The following is a 12,442-nucleotide window of genomic DNA, read 5'->3' as shown; positions in this document are numbered from 1 at the left end:
TTTGAGTCTCCGCCCTGACACAGTTACTGGACAGAGGCGAACATGAGTATATATATAGGCACAAAAACAGGGTTGGCGCTTGGCAGAGAGTGGTGTGGCTATTACTTTGAATCGGTAGTGTTGTACTCCCCGGAAGAAGAGGTAACGTGTGGACGCAAATAACCTCAGGTTATTTATAGGCTACTGTTGTGTATCAAACACCGACGAGATTCCCACCCAAATATGTATGACTGTCACTTAGTTATACTATACAAATCCACATGTAAGGAAGGTGATCCGAGGATACAGCACACATGCAAGTTCTGCATACCAAGAAAAATAAATCCGGATGCTACCTATATGCTACAATGGGCATGTTTCGATAATGACTACCCTAACTAGAGTAAAGCCAAAATTTGGTCATAACAAATTCAGGGCATGATGATCAAACTTTTGGTAGCACTAGACATGTTTGGATGGTGACCAAGCCAAATTTCTAAAACATTGTATAAATATTGTACACTGTGAGTTTGACGTGTAGGTTTCACATGTTATTATTTTTTTCTTTATTGTTGTTTTGTAGATAAATTTCAAGGAGTTCAATGGTAAAACAAATCATAGAGGGGAATTGGTGTTCTTATCCAACTCTGGACGCTAATTGTGATTTTACCCTCACTTTCATCAACTTTGTGATATACCCCTATTTTTTTGAAAATGAAGGCTTAGTTTGTCTCTCTTTTTAACTCTGTTAATAGGGACCTCAAATAAATGAAACAAAAGAAGAAAACCCCTTCATAACAGTTTGAAATGACAGTAATACCCCTTATCCATTGGCACCCCAACACAATAATCTTGTTTACCCCCTCCACAGCCCTCTCCCAAGCCCCTCCTCTCTCCCCTTTTCTTCTCTCCCGATTTAACAGGCGGCAGCAACGCCAAGTAGGGGCGGCGGTGTAGGCTAGGGCATCGGTGCTAGCCTTGTCGTGGGCTCGCGATCCGGCCTGGGGTATTCTGGACGAGTGAGGCTAACGTCTAGCATGCCTTAGAGGTCCATCTGCCATAGTTGGTTGATGTTTGGTGAAGGCATGCTACAGGGCGACACGGTGTGGGCGCGCCCGCCAACAGCGGCGACCCCTCCAATGAGCACCTGTACTATGATGCTGCCAGCGTGGTCGTCAGGCGCAGCAAGGTGGCCGGACGGGGCCATCACTACTACAAAAAAATGATTTACCGGAACCTTTTTTAAACAGCTTCAAGGCGGGCAGGAATTCAACTGCCTCGATTAATGGTTATTTCTTATTAACCGAGACGGTTAAAGAAACTATCTCGTAAAAATGCTTAACCGAGACCGTCACCATTAAAATGACTGCCTCTGTTAATACTCCTGCTTTTGAAGGTGGGCCACTTTTTCTCGCCTCTATTAATAAATCGAGGCCAAAAGAAGCCCATATGAGTAGGGTTACTGAGAAGAGTATATAACTGAACCAAACCCTAACCCACCCACCTCCCCACCCCCTCTACCAGCCGCACCTCCCTCCCTCCAATCACTCTCTGCCTCCCTCCCTCCCCTCCCGCGGGTCTCTTTCTCCCTCTCCCTCCCTTCCTCCCTCCCACCCTCCCTTGCTTCCCTCCCCTCCCCTCCCCTCTTGCGGGCTGCGGCGGGCAGCGGCACTGCACGGACGGCTGCCCGGGGCCGCGATGAGCGAGCGGCGCACGGGCGGCTATGGGAGGGGAGCGGTGAGTGCGGGGCCATAGAGAGCGCGTGGCCGCAGTGGGTGAGCGGTGCACACGCGGCCCCAGCAGGGGAACGGTGGGCGAGCGCGGGGCCGCGACAGTCGCACTGCTGGGGAGGGCGAGCAGCAACGCTCGACTCGCGGCGACTGCGACGAACTGCAGCATTGGCGAGGCGCTCCCCCTCCACGGGCTGGATCCGGTGCCGTCGACAACGTGTCCGGCGAGCAGGGGCTTGATCCGGCCTCCCCCGGTGCTGGCACGAGCTGAGGCGCTGAGGCACAGCAGCGGCGGCCTCCCCCGTGGATAGACTCGGAGGGCATGTGGATGGTCTAGGTGGGCATATTCACGGGCTTTCTATTTTTTGTTTTTTCTATTCTATAACTGAGGCGGGTAGGTAACCACCTCGGAAAATAGGTCATTTACCATGACCTTCGGTCCGAGGTGGTTGCGAAAAATACTTCAGTTAATAGTTTTTGCCTGCCTCAATTAATAGTTATTGTAGTAGTGATAGTGTGCAAAGGCCATGGTGGCAGGCACCCACGAAGTTCTGCATGGACAGGTTGGTGACGAGGTCTTCCCCCATGGCTGGCGATTCGCGCCTTGGGGTCGCTAGTGCTAATAGCGGCCTCCGCCTACTCTCTTCCTCTGTCTTCTTCCGCCACTATCTGATCGGCGGCCTCATGATCCCTCCGCACTGCAAGACGGCATCCCACAACAATTAGTTTTGCACCAAATCCATAAACCCCACCATCAATTCCCCTGTAGATTCCACCTCAAATCTTCACCCAACCTCCTCAACCGACCAAATCCATGACCCACAGCCCTAGGCTATTCTCCTACGACTTCGATAATATCAAGCTCCACTCCCATGGTAACACTACAATGACGGGTCCACGAGGTTCATTCCACAATGTGTATTGCTGCTTATTCTTGCTTGTTTCTGTCTTTGCTTGTTTCTTATGCAATAGTTAGTTTTATACAAATAGTTGTTCATTTGCAGCAGTAATAACTATGTTTAGGTGTACTAGTGCTATCTAGTATTCAATGATTATTCTTAGGCAGCAACACATGGGCGATGTTCTTCTAGTAGTGTACTGCAGAGCCTAATGATTGTTTGAATTGCGTTGTCTTTGCTGCAAAAATCCACCGGAGTGGTTTGCGGTCACTAGAGAAATAGTGAGATATTTTCTTTTAATTTCGCTTGTGACCCTGTAAATCCAGGCATGGCGAAATGCTCACACAATTATCAAGCTCCATTTTAGTGGATTTAGTTTGCTATCATATTATTATTTGTAAAAATCTGATTGTCTGATTTACTACTTATCTTATTGTATTGTTCAAGTTCAACAACTTCTAGATCAGCCTTCTAGCCTACTAACAATTGGCTCATAAAAATGGTAAGATTACATATCACCTACAAGTATATAAAAATGTTTCTGCCTAATGGTATATTATTCGTAGGGTTCCATTGAATAGATTTTGGTTGTATATTATGGGTATATAGTGGGCCATATTATCTATCAATTGGAGTAGCTTAATAATATATGTTGTTGTTAAGATTTTGCTTGTAACATTATGTTTCTGTTGATTTGTTAGGATTAGATATGGTCTCTCTATTAAGGTTTCAAGTTATCTAGTTATTAACTCTCTTGTAATGCATGATTATTAGGTGCCTTCCGATGAATCTTCATCATCTGGCGATGATCAAGAAAGTGAAGAGGGTTCTCATCAGGAGCAATATATGACTGATGATGAGCATTAGCAAGATGGCACTAATGATGAATGTACAACGACTGGATGGGACTGATGATGGACAATGCTTTACACATCAAATTCGGAATTCAAGGACATCAACTAAGTGGCTTGTGAATAAGATGATTGTCACATGAATTAACGAAGGGGAGTTGTCCATAGATAGAAGGAAAAAAATTGACGCTGCTGAGGCTTGCAAGTCTCATTGCTAGAGAGAGGCTCTCATTAGTTATGCCAAATTTGAAGTGGATAAAGTCAATAGTGATGGAAATGCAACGGTGCCCAATCTTCCTTTAGTAGGAATACTATCGATTTATTGACAACATGACACAAGCAATCCGGCTTCCGATCAACAAGACCCAAGCTCACAATCAAAGCACCACGTCATCTCTTTGTGATGAACTGTGTGCTGCCCAATTGATGTCACAACCAAGGCTAATCCTTGCCTGTGAATCGAATAGCACAAGAAAGAATGCAACAAAAGATTGCAGATGAATAAATAATCTCACAAAATTGGGGTGTCACAAACCAATGATGGCGACCTGTTCAAGATAGATTAATATGAGAAAATTCCAAACCCTAAAGTCGATGAATACAAGAGTTTATAAAGACTTAGGGTAGGACAAGGACCCCTGGACGCTTCCCTAATGGACTCCAATGGCCCATGGCCAAAAATGGGCAGCACAACACCTTGACAGATTTTGGATGTCAACTTGTTTCGAAGATTCCCTTTGATTCGAACATGATAATGAGGTAGGACAGGTGCTTGGAAAGATTATATCTTTAGATTTCCATACATATGTAGAATATCGAATTTGGACTCCGTATGCGATCTATGCATCCTTTTTAGTGCATGCTACTCCCACTACTACAAAAACGAATGATTTGTAACAACATCCTATTTTCTTTTTAGGGACCCATTCCTAGAAATGGAGCAAAGGCATTGTAGCATCACCCACCCCTGCTAATGAGCTCCATTTGCAGGGGCGGGTGACGGTGCAGCCCACCCCTAAAAATGCTTGTCCCAATCCCCGAGCTATATATTTTGGGAAAATTCGATTCATGCCACCACAACTCCGTGAATTTGGGTTTCATGTTGAAAATCATGCCACTCAATGGCATGGATTTCAACATGAAATCCAACTTCAAGAAATTGTAGTGGCATGGATCCAACTAACCCATATATTTTCCCTTTCACCTCTATCCTCCGCTCTTATCTTTTCCTTGCATATGCTTCTCACTCCACTTTATCTCTTCCACCTCTTCCCTTCCAGCAGCCTGGCACAATGGGCTCCAGCGACTCGACCCCGGCGACGGGCTGAGCGCGGGGCGATGTGGCGGGGCGAAGCATAGGGTGACCCGTGCTTCTCCCTCTCCTAGCCCGAAACCCTAGCTGGGCGGGCCCTCCAGCGGCGGCGGTGGCGGCGCTACTCTCCGGCTCAGATCCGGCCGATGGGCATCTTCCCCAACCCTCCCCGCAGCCAGATCCAATGGCGGCGACTGCGGATCTGATGGCAGAGGCATCGACGTGGTGGCTGCGGTGCAGATCTGTGCTATGCACGTGACGGAGATACAGCTTGCATTCTTCACACTCTCGGCCGAGCGGGAGTTTCTGGCATGGGACAGGACTCCTGGGGAGCCCAGCGTGAGTTCTCCATCCCTTCCGAGGAATGCGTCGCCGGTTCGTGGAGGCGGAGGCGGCGCACATATCCTGGGAGCACTCCGCCGAGATGCTTGGATCTCTGCGTCCGGATGGACGCCGTCGGCCAGATTTGGAAGTTGCATTTCTGAGCAGTGCTCGATATACATTCTTTTGGAAGTCTTGATTGCATCGACTCAGCGATGAGTGACAACTGCTCTATATGCAGGTTCACGTGTACTACAATTTCAGGAAGACAAGGGCTGGATGATGCATCATCTGTCCGTGGTATGTTTGTCCTAGCTGCCAAGATCTAGGCGGCTGCTGCTGCGGGATGCGCTAGCAGAGTTGGCTCGCGTCGTACAGATGGCCTGCCTACGAGCGCAGGCTGTCCGGCTCGCTGTTGTCGAGCTCGCGGTGGCGCGGCCTATCTGTTTTTGTCTTTTAAATCGGTTACTAGGGGGCGGGTGACGGTGTGATCTACCCCAATAAATTGATTTTTAGGGGCGGGTGTGTTACCCGCCCCTAGAAATAGTATTTTTGGCAGTAATAAGTAGGAGCGGGTGCAGTACCCGCCACTTCAAATCAATTTTACCCGCCCCTAGAAACCATTTATGTAGCAGTGTCCTAGGCTCCAAGGAAGACTCGAACTCAGGATGTTGTCGGACTCTGGCTTGACTCGTACACCCCGCCTGAATTTTTTCTCGTCCAAGTCTTCCTCCAAACATTTCCTCGTCCTCTCCATTATTCCTAACTACAATAACATCTCTAGGTAGCATACCAATCTCATAAATACAAAATGTATATAGAAACAAGCTCACCTAGAGGTTTAGGTGACGTGCACAAGCTCTAGTGATAGGTCCTTGCATATCCGTGTCAGGAGCCTCCATGATGAATTTGGATGAGGAATGGTCCAGTGAAGAGAAAAGCTCTCCATGATCAATTCATCACAAAGTACATGATTAATCCTAAGATAAAGGGTTGAATCCAATGCATTGCTACTCACTAACCTAACACATGTTGTTACATTGAAACAACAAAAAAGAGGAGCCTCCATGATGAATTTTGATGAGAAATGCTCATAAAATGAAGAAAAAAAATCACTCGTGATCAATTCATCACAAAATGCAAGATTAATCCAAAGAAAATGGTAGGAATCCAACGCTATGATAGTTAACAACACCACAACAAGTTCATGGATTCCATATATCAAGAATGGGAAAGTTTCATGAGGATTTACGATTCAACTTTGATTGTTATGCACTACTACACAAATCTTAACCGAGATGGGCAAAACACATTAACTGAGGCGGTTTTTGCAACTGCCTCGGAGTCAACGTAACCGAGGTGGTTTTTATGCCTGCCTCGGTTAAAGAATTTAAAATAAAAAAGTAGATCCAGCGCAGGGCCCAGATCTAGCCAAGTAGCCTAGATCTGGGCCTTACGCTGTCGCCGCCGCCGCCTGGCTTGCCGCCCCGACTCAATAGAGGGAGCGTCGCCACCACAAGGCCCGTGCCCCGAACCGGCCTCCCCGCCGCCAGGAGAGAGAGGCCCAGGCCGCCGGGGGGGGCGGCCCGAGCCCCGTGCGTCACCGCCGCCGGGGGGGAGGGGCTCGAGCCCACGCGTTACCGCCGTCGGGAGGGAGGGCCCGAGCCTGTTGACGCTGCTTAGAACGCCAATTTATGTACCGCAAGCGCACGGATCGTGTAGCTTTTCCCTTAGAGTATTCCCCCAAGGTTTATCAATCCACGGAACAAGTGTATTACTATGCTTAACTAAGCACTAATGATGTTGGTAAAAGATCTATATTGAATGATTGAGTGTGAAATAGATCTAATCTAACCAATCTAATCTAATCTAATCTAGACTAGTGAGCAATGATAGGTGTGTGCACAAGATATGAACAGCATTTGTCCATAGGGTCTAGGATCACTAGAGGTGTAATCGCCAAGCAACGAAGAACGGATCTAATCTACCAAAGGTGTGTTCCAAGATCAAAACCTTTCCCTCCCGCATACTGTCACTACACGAGGATAATCGGTAACGAATCAACAAGAACATGATAGTTGATGTAATCTAAGTAAACCATGCAAGAGCAAAGCAAACCCTAAGCCAAGTTGCGAACTATTAGGCATCAAAGCATCATCAACAAGAATCGTGATAGATCAATCTCATAAAGGATTCGGCAATTACAACTCAAGATATCCTTACAACCCCATGAACAAATGAGGACTTTACCCCATGAAGCTAAGCGAAGCGTAGTCGATCATGGTGACGAAATCTCCGGCAAGGGATGGATCTCTTGCTGTCCTCCAACTTGCAGCGGCGCCGAGGGACGATGAGGCCTCCGGTGTTGCCTTTCTCTTGTGTCTAACTCGAATGGATCTCTGAAACTCGTCTCTGGATATATATAGGCGGCGGCTTCGGGGTATATATAGGCGGTTCTGGTCGGCGGTTTTGGTAAAACACAGGCTAGGGTTGACAAATATTTCGCGCTGAAGAAAACTGAGGCCGATTTGGCCTGAAATGGGCTAGGCCGGTCGGCTCAGAGGGCCCCAGGCCGGCCGGCCTGGGCCCTTTCTGGCCCCTTTCGGTTCCATCTTTCGCGTGCGGCCTCTTCTCCTTATTCCTCATCTTAGCCCAGTTGTGACCATGCGTCAAAACATCTCCGAAAATGTCCAATTTCCTACCAAAATACAACATGCTCCAAAATCCAGGACAAAATAAAAAACGGTCAAGTTCGGGTGCCAAGTGGCGGGTTAGTACATGAATCATCCCGAAGAATTTACCAAAACCTCTCCTAATTGTATAACAAAATGGGTACTTAAGGAGCGTCAACATCCCCCCATGCTTAGCTTTTGCTCGTCCTCGAGCAAATCAAATCATCAAGTCCTTCCATGGGTTGCTCGAGAGTTCTCAAACTGCAAAATTTACTTATGCAAACAAGTCTAACAATATTTATTCAAACAAAGGTCAGACGAGCAGCGAGGATAATCATATCATGGGCGTTTAAAAACTCAACCAATATTACTCCACGACTCTTACCTTTAACCGGCAACTCGAATATCGACAACACTTGCTTTTCTTGCCATCCTTGGAGGTTTTTTTCTTTTTTTTAGTTTTTAGAAGCAAAATACCCTGCAACAAAGGTTAGACAAAAAATTCTTGCACAAGTCCTTTCATGTCTCTCGATATAAGTGGCTATCCTATTATTATTTGCAAACTCTCATCTCCCAAAAGTCTCTCAAGTATAAAGTGGGACTATAGGTGAGGCTAGCAAAGTATATACATATATTGTCAAGTTAAGAAAACCTTCTAATGATTGCTTACCTTCCGAGCCAATGATCATGAGAGTTTCTCCATAATGTAAGGGGTTCAAGGGTAAGAAGATTTAGAATGGTGGACATGTGCAAAGGCATACAAAAAGATTGACTTCAAGGCACAAGCGTCGTCCTCGTTGTTGGATTGCACATGGCTGGAATTGAGGATATTGTTCAAACAACGAGGTGATATCTCTTTGCACTACTCTAACCATAGAATCCCTTCATTTATTCTTTTCTTCTCATCTTATTATTATATATATTTTTTTCTTTTCTTTTCCTTCTTTCTCGAGAATTTTCCTTCTCTTTTCCGAACCTTTTCATAGGACACTTTCTATAAAACATAGATACGCAAATCTCCAAAGTGGCTCCCTGAATTTTTGGAGCCCGAGCCGAGGCCAGAGGGGCCTAGGCCGGCCGGCCTAAGGGTTGTAGGCCGGCCGGCCTGGGGTTTTCCCAGGTCGGATTCGGTCCGTCTTTCCAGTACTCCTTCCTTTCTTCATTCCAAAATTATGTTTTATACAACTCATGCGCAGGAACATAACGTATCCTCATAATTGGGTTGTGGTCAAGGAAGAGGATAATAAACAAGATAATCTCAGGTTCGGGTTTTGGAATCCTGTAGATTTCATGAGTTGTTCCAATGAGGAATTCTCATTATCGAATATTGACGTGGCTAGCAATTCAGAGATGAAAAATACGGACATGATCATTGCTCAAAATTAAAACTCCCAAGAGAAAGAAATCCTAACTCAACTCAATTTACATCCAATACTTATGGTGGAACGAATATAGCTTGTGGATGATAGGATTTTTACTCTCAACTTGCCAAGAACTTGATCAACCTTATGTTTGTAGGGGTTTTATTATTTTTATGAAATTAAATTCCTCCAAATCATGCCTTACTCGCAAGCGTAATCAAAACCAAGCGCTAGATCAAAGCTCAAGTGTGGGTATTAACATGGACGAATAATTTACTAAGCTCCACAAATACGAATTAATTTTCATGACAACGCTCGTGAACAATTGCTTTAAAGAAAATAAAGTAAAACTGAATGCATAAATAAAATTGCACGATCCAACAAAAAACAAAGACTCTTTTTATTTTGTTTTCATGACTCAACACTAATTTAATACTCACTCTCACACATGCGAAAAATAAAGCACACAACGCTAGACTATGACTCTCACACATGTGGAATTAAAGACACGCACACGACGAACTTTCGACTAAACAAAGACTAACAAAATTCAATCTACGAGCCGTCACACCTTTCCCCCCATGCTTAGATTATGCGGCGTCCTCGTCGCAATGATATAAAAGACGGGTGTGACGCTCGTCGGTGTTCTCAACGGCACCTAGGGCAATAGCATCTAGGGCGCCCTCCTCCTTGCTTTTTTAGATCTCTGACCATCCCGAATAACTTCCTTATGTTGCGGACAAGGAAGTTGTAGTCTCTCTCAACCAAGCTCTCGATGTCGTCCATCCTTCGATCCATTGCCACGATTCGATCGTGACACCTATCGATGGTGGCGCGGAGATCCGTAATTTCATTGCAGCACTTGAAACATCACCCGAAGTGGTGGCCGCCGCGGTTGGGGTCGTCGTCCTCGGGCTCGTCGTCGTCCTTCTTCTTCTCTTTGCCGTTGTCACCTCCGGAGGGGTCGTCTTCTTCCCTTTTCTCCTCTTCGGCCCACCCCGGCCAATCATCATGGTAGTCACGACCGGTGGTGCCCCATGAACCGGGGCTCATGTAGCTCTCCCAATCGCTGTCCCCCGCATAGTCCTTCGGCTCCGGGGTGTGCTCGATGTAGTTTTTCCTTTTAACTCTGAAAAGGCGCAAGGAACGCCTAGGTGCGGGTGGCTCTTTTTCTTGTCGCTTCTCGCCCTCGTCTTCGTCGCTGATGACGACGACCTCCCTTTGGGCTTGAGCTAGCTTCTTCTTGCACCACATAAGGCCCTTCCCTCCGACGCTCATCCATGCTTGGGTGTTAAATTTCTTCGGAGGGGCCTTCACTTCACATCGCTTTGCTTCGACAAGGAGGGGCGGCGCACCGGTCGCCGGGATGGGGCTAGGCGTCTGCTGTTTTGGCGTGGGGGTGTCGGGTGCCATGCCCCTCTCCTTGATCTCCATTGCTGCAATCATGGGTCTTGCGCTCACTGGAACGGCCATTGTTGATGTCTCTCACGAGGTGGTGGTGTAGATTGAAAAGTATGAGAGAATAGATCTAACCCGCGCCTCTATTTAAGTCCTGAAAAGACTTGGACGAGAAGTCCAATATCTCCGCGTATTTGGCATGCAAAATCTATAAGACACAGGTTCAAAATTTCCTTATCTCGTACCTACCAAAAATCGAGACCGAAACGCGTACGAGGAGGCTCAGGCCGGCCGGCCTAGGGGTGTTGGGCCGGCCGGCCCAGGGGGTTTTTCAGCCCCCTGGACTCCAACTTTTTCCGAGGTGCCCACCAACAAATTATGAGCCTATGTTTTACTCAAAGTTCGTCCAGAATAAAAATACAACTACGAAAATAAAATCTAAAAGAGAATATTTACAAACTTACCTTGCTTAACGTCGTTAGGCTTGACGTTCCGGTTCCTCATCCATGGTATATATGTCGATGTAATGAAGGGGCACGACGTCGGCTCCAAGAATACCTTTAGTCGTTGTCCGTTCACCACGTATTGGTCACCTTTCACATCCATGATTCTCACCGCTCCCGTGAGTGAAACCGAGTGTACGACGTATGGTCCATCCCATTTGCTTTGCAATTTTCCTTTGCCAAAGAGTTTGAATCTTGAATTGTAGAGTAGGACCTTGTCTCCTTCTTTGAATTCCTTGTTTTGTAATCACTTGTCGTACCGTCTCTTCATCCTTTCTTTGTAAATTGTTGCACTATTGTACGCTTTCAATCTTAACTCCTCCAATTCGCTTATTTGGATTCTCCTTTTAATTCCAGCGGCTTCCGCATCAAAGTTCATTTCCTTCATCGCCCAATACGCCTTATGTTCTAGCTCAACCGGCAAGTGGCATGTTTTTCCATAAACAAATTGATAAGGAGTCATACCAATCGGGGTTTTGTGTGCCGTACGATATGTCCATAGTGCATCATCTAGTCTCTTTGACCAATCTTTTCCTCTTTTTATCACGGTCTTCTTTAAAATATCGTTCAATTGCTTATTCGAAGTTTCTGCTTGTCCGTTTGTTTGGGGGTGATAAGCCGTGGACACTCTATGTTCAATTACCAATTTCTTCAAGCATTTACCAAAGTCTTTGCCCATGAAGTGTGTTCCTCCGTCGCTTATCAAGATTCTCGGGATGCCATATCGAGGGAAGATAACCGATTTAATCATGTGTATGGACTCCTCCGTTGATGCCTTCCGACATGGCATAGCTTCAACCCACTTAGAAACATAGTCCACCATTACCAATATATGCTCAAACCCATGTGAGTTCACGAATGGTCCCATGAAATCGATTCCCCAGACATCAAATAGATCTATTTGCAAGTTGTAGTTCAACAGCATGGCGTTCCTTTGCGAAATATTCCCCATCCTTTGGCATTCCGGACAAGTCGAAACAAATCTTTTCGCATCTTCATGCATCTCGGGCCAATAGAATCCACTAGCCCATACCTTAGCTTGAGTTCTAAAGTGCCCATAATGTCCACCATATCCCGACGAGTGACACTTTCTTAGAACTTCTTCACGTTCCTCCCTCGGTATGCATCTTCTTAGGACTCCATCTTCTCCATATCTATATAAGTATGGTGGATCCCAATAGTATTTTCTTATTTCCGCGATCACTCTTTTCCTTGCATTCTTGTCCAAGTGATCCAAGGGCATCCCTTTTATTGCCCTTATTATATCATTCATCCAACTATCTTGGTCGAGAATTCTATATAGGTGATCATCTCTCATTTGATCCTCGATAGGTTCTTTTCCATCATCTCCATGGTTCATCCTTGATAGGTGGTCGGCCACAACATTTTCTGCCCCTTTCTTGTCCCTTATCTCCA

The sequence above is a fragment of the Panicum virgatum genome, chromosome 9K (assembly GCF_016808335.1).
Source record: "Panicum virgatum strain AP13 chromosome 9K, P.virgatum_v5, whole genome shotgun sequence".
NCBI lineage: Eukaryota > Viridiplantae > Streptophyta > Magnoliopsida > Poales > Poaceae > Panicum > Panicum virgatum.
The sequence above is the reverse complement of the archived record's forward strand: the minus strand, read 5'-3'. Positions refer to the sequence as shown.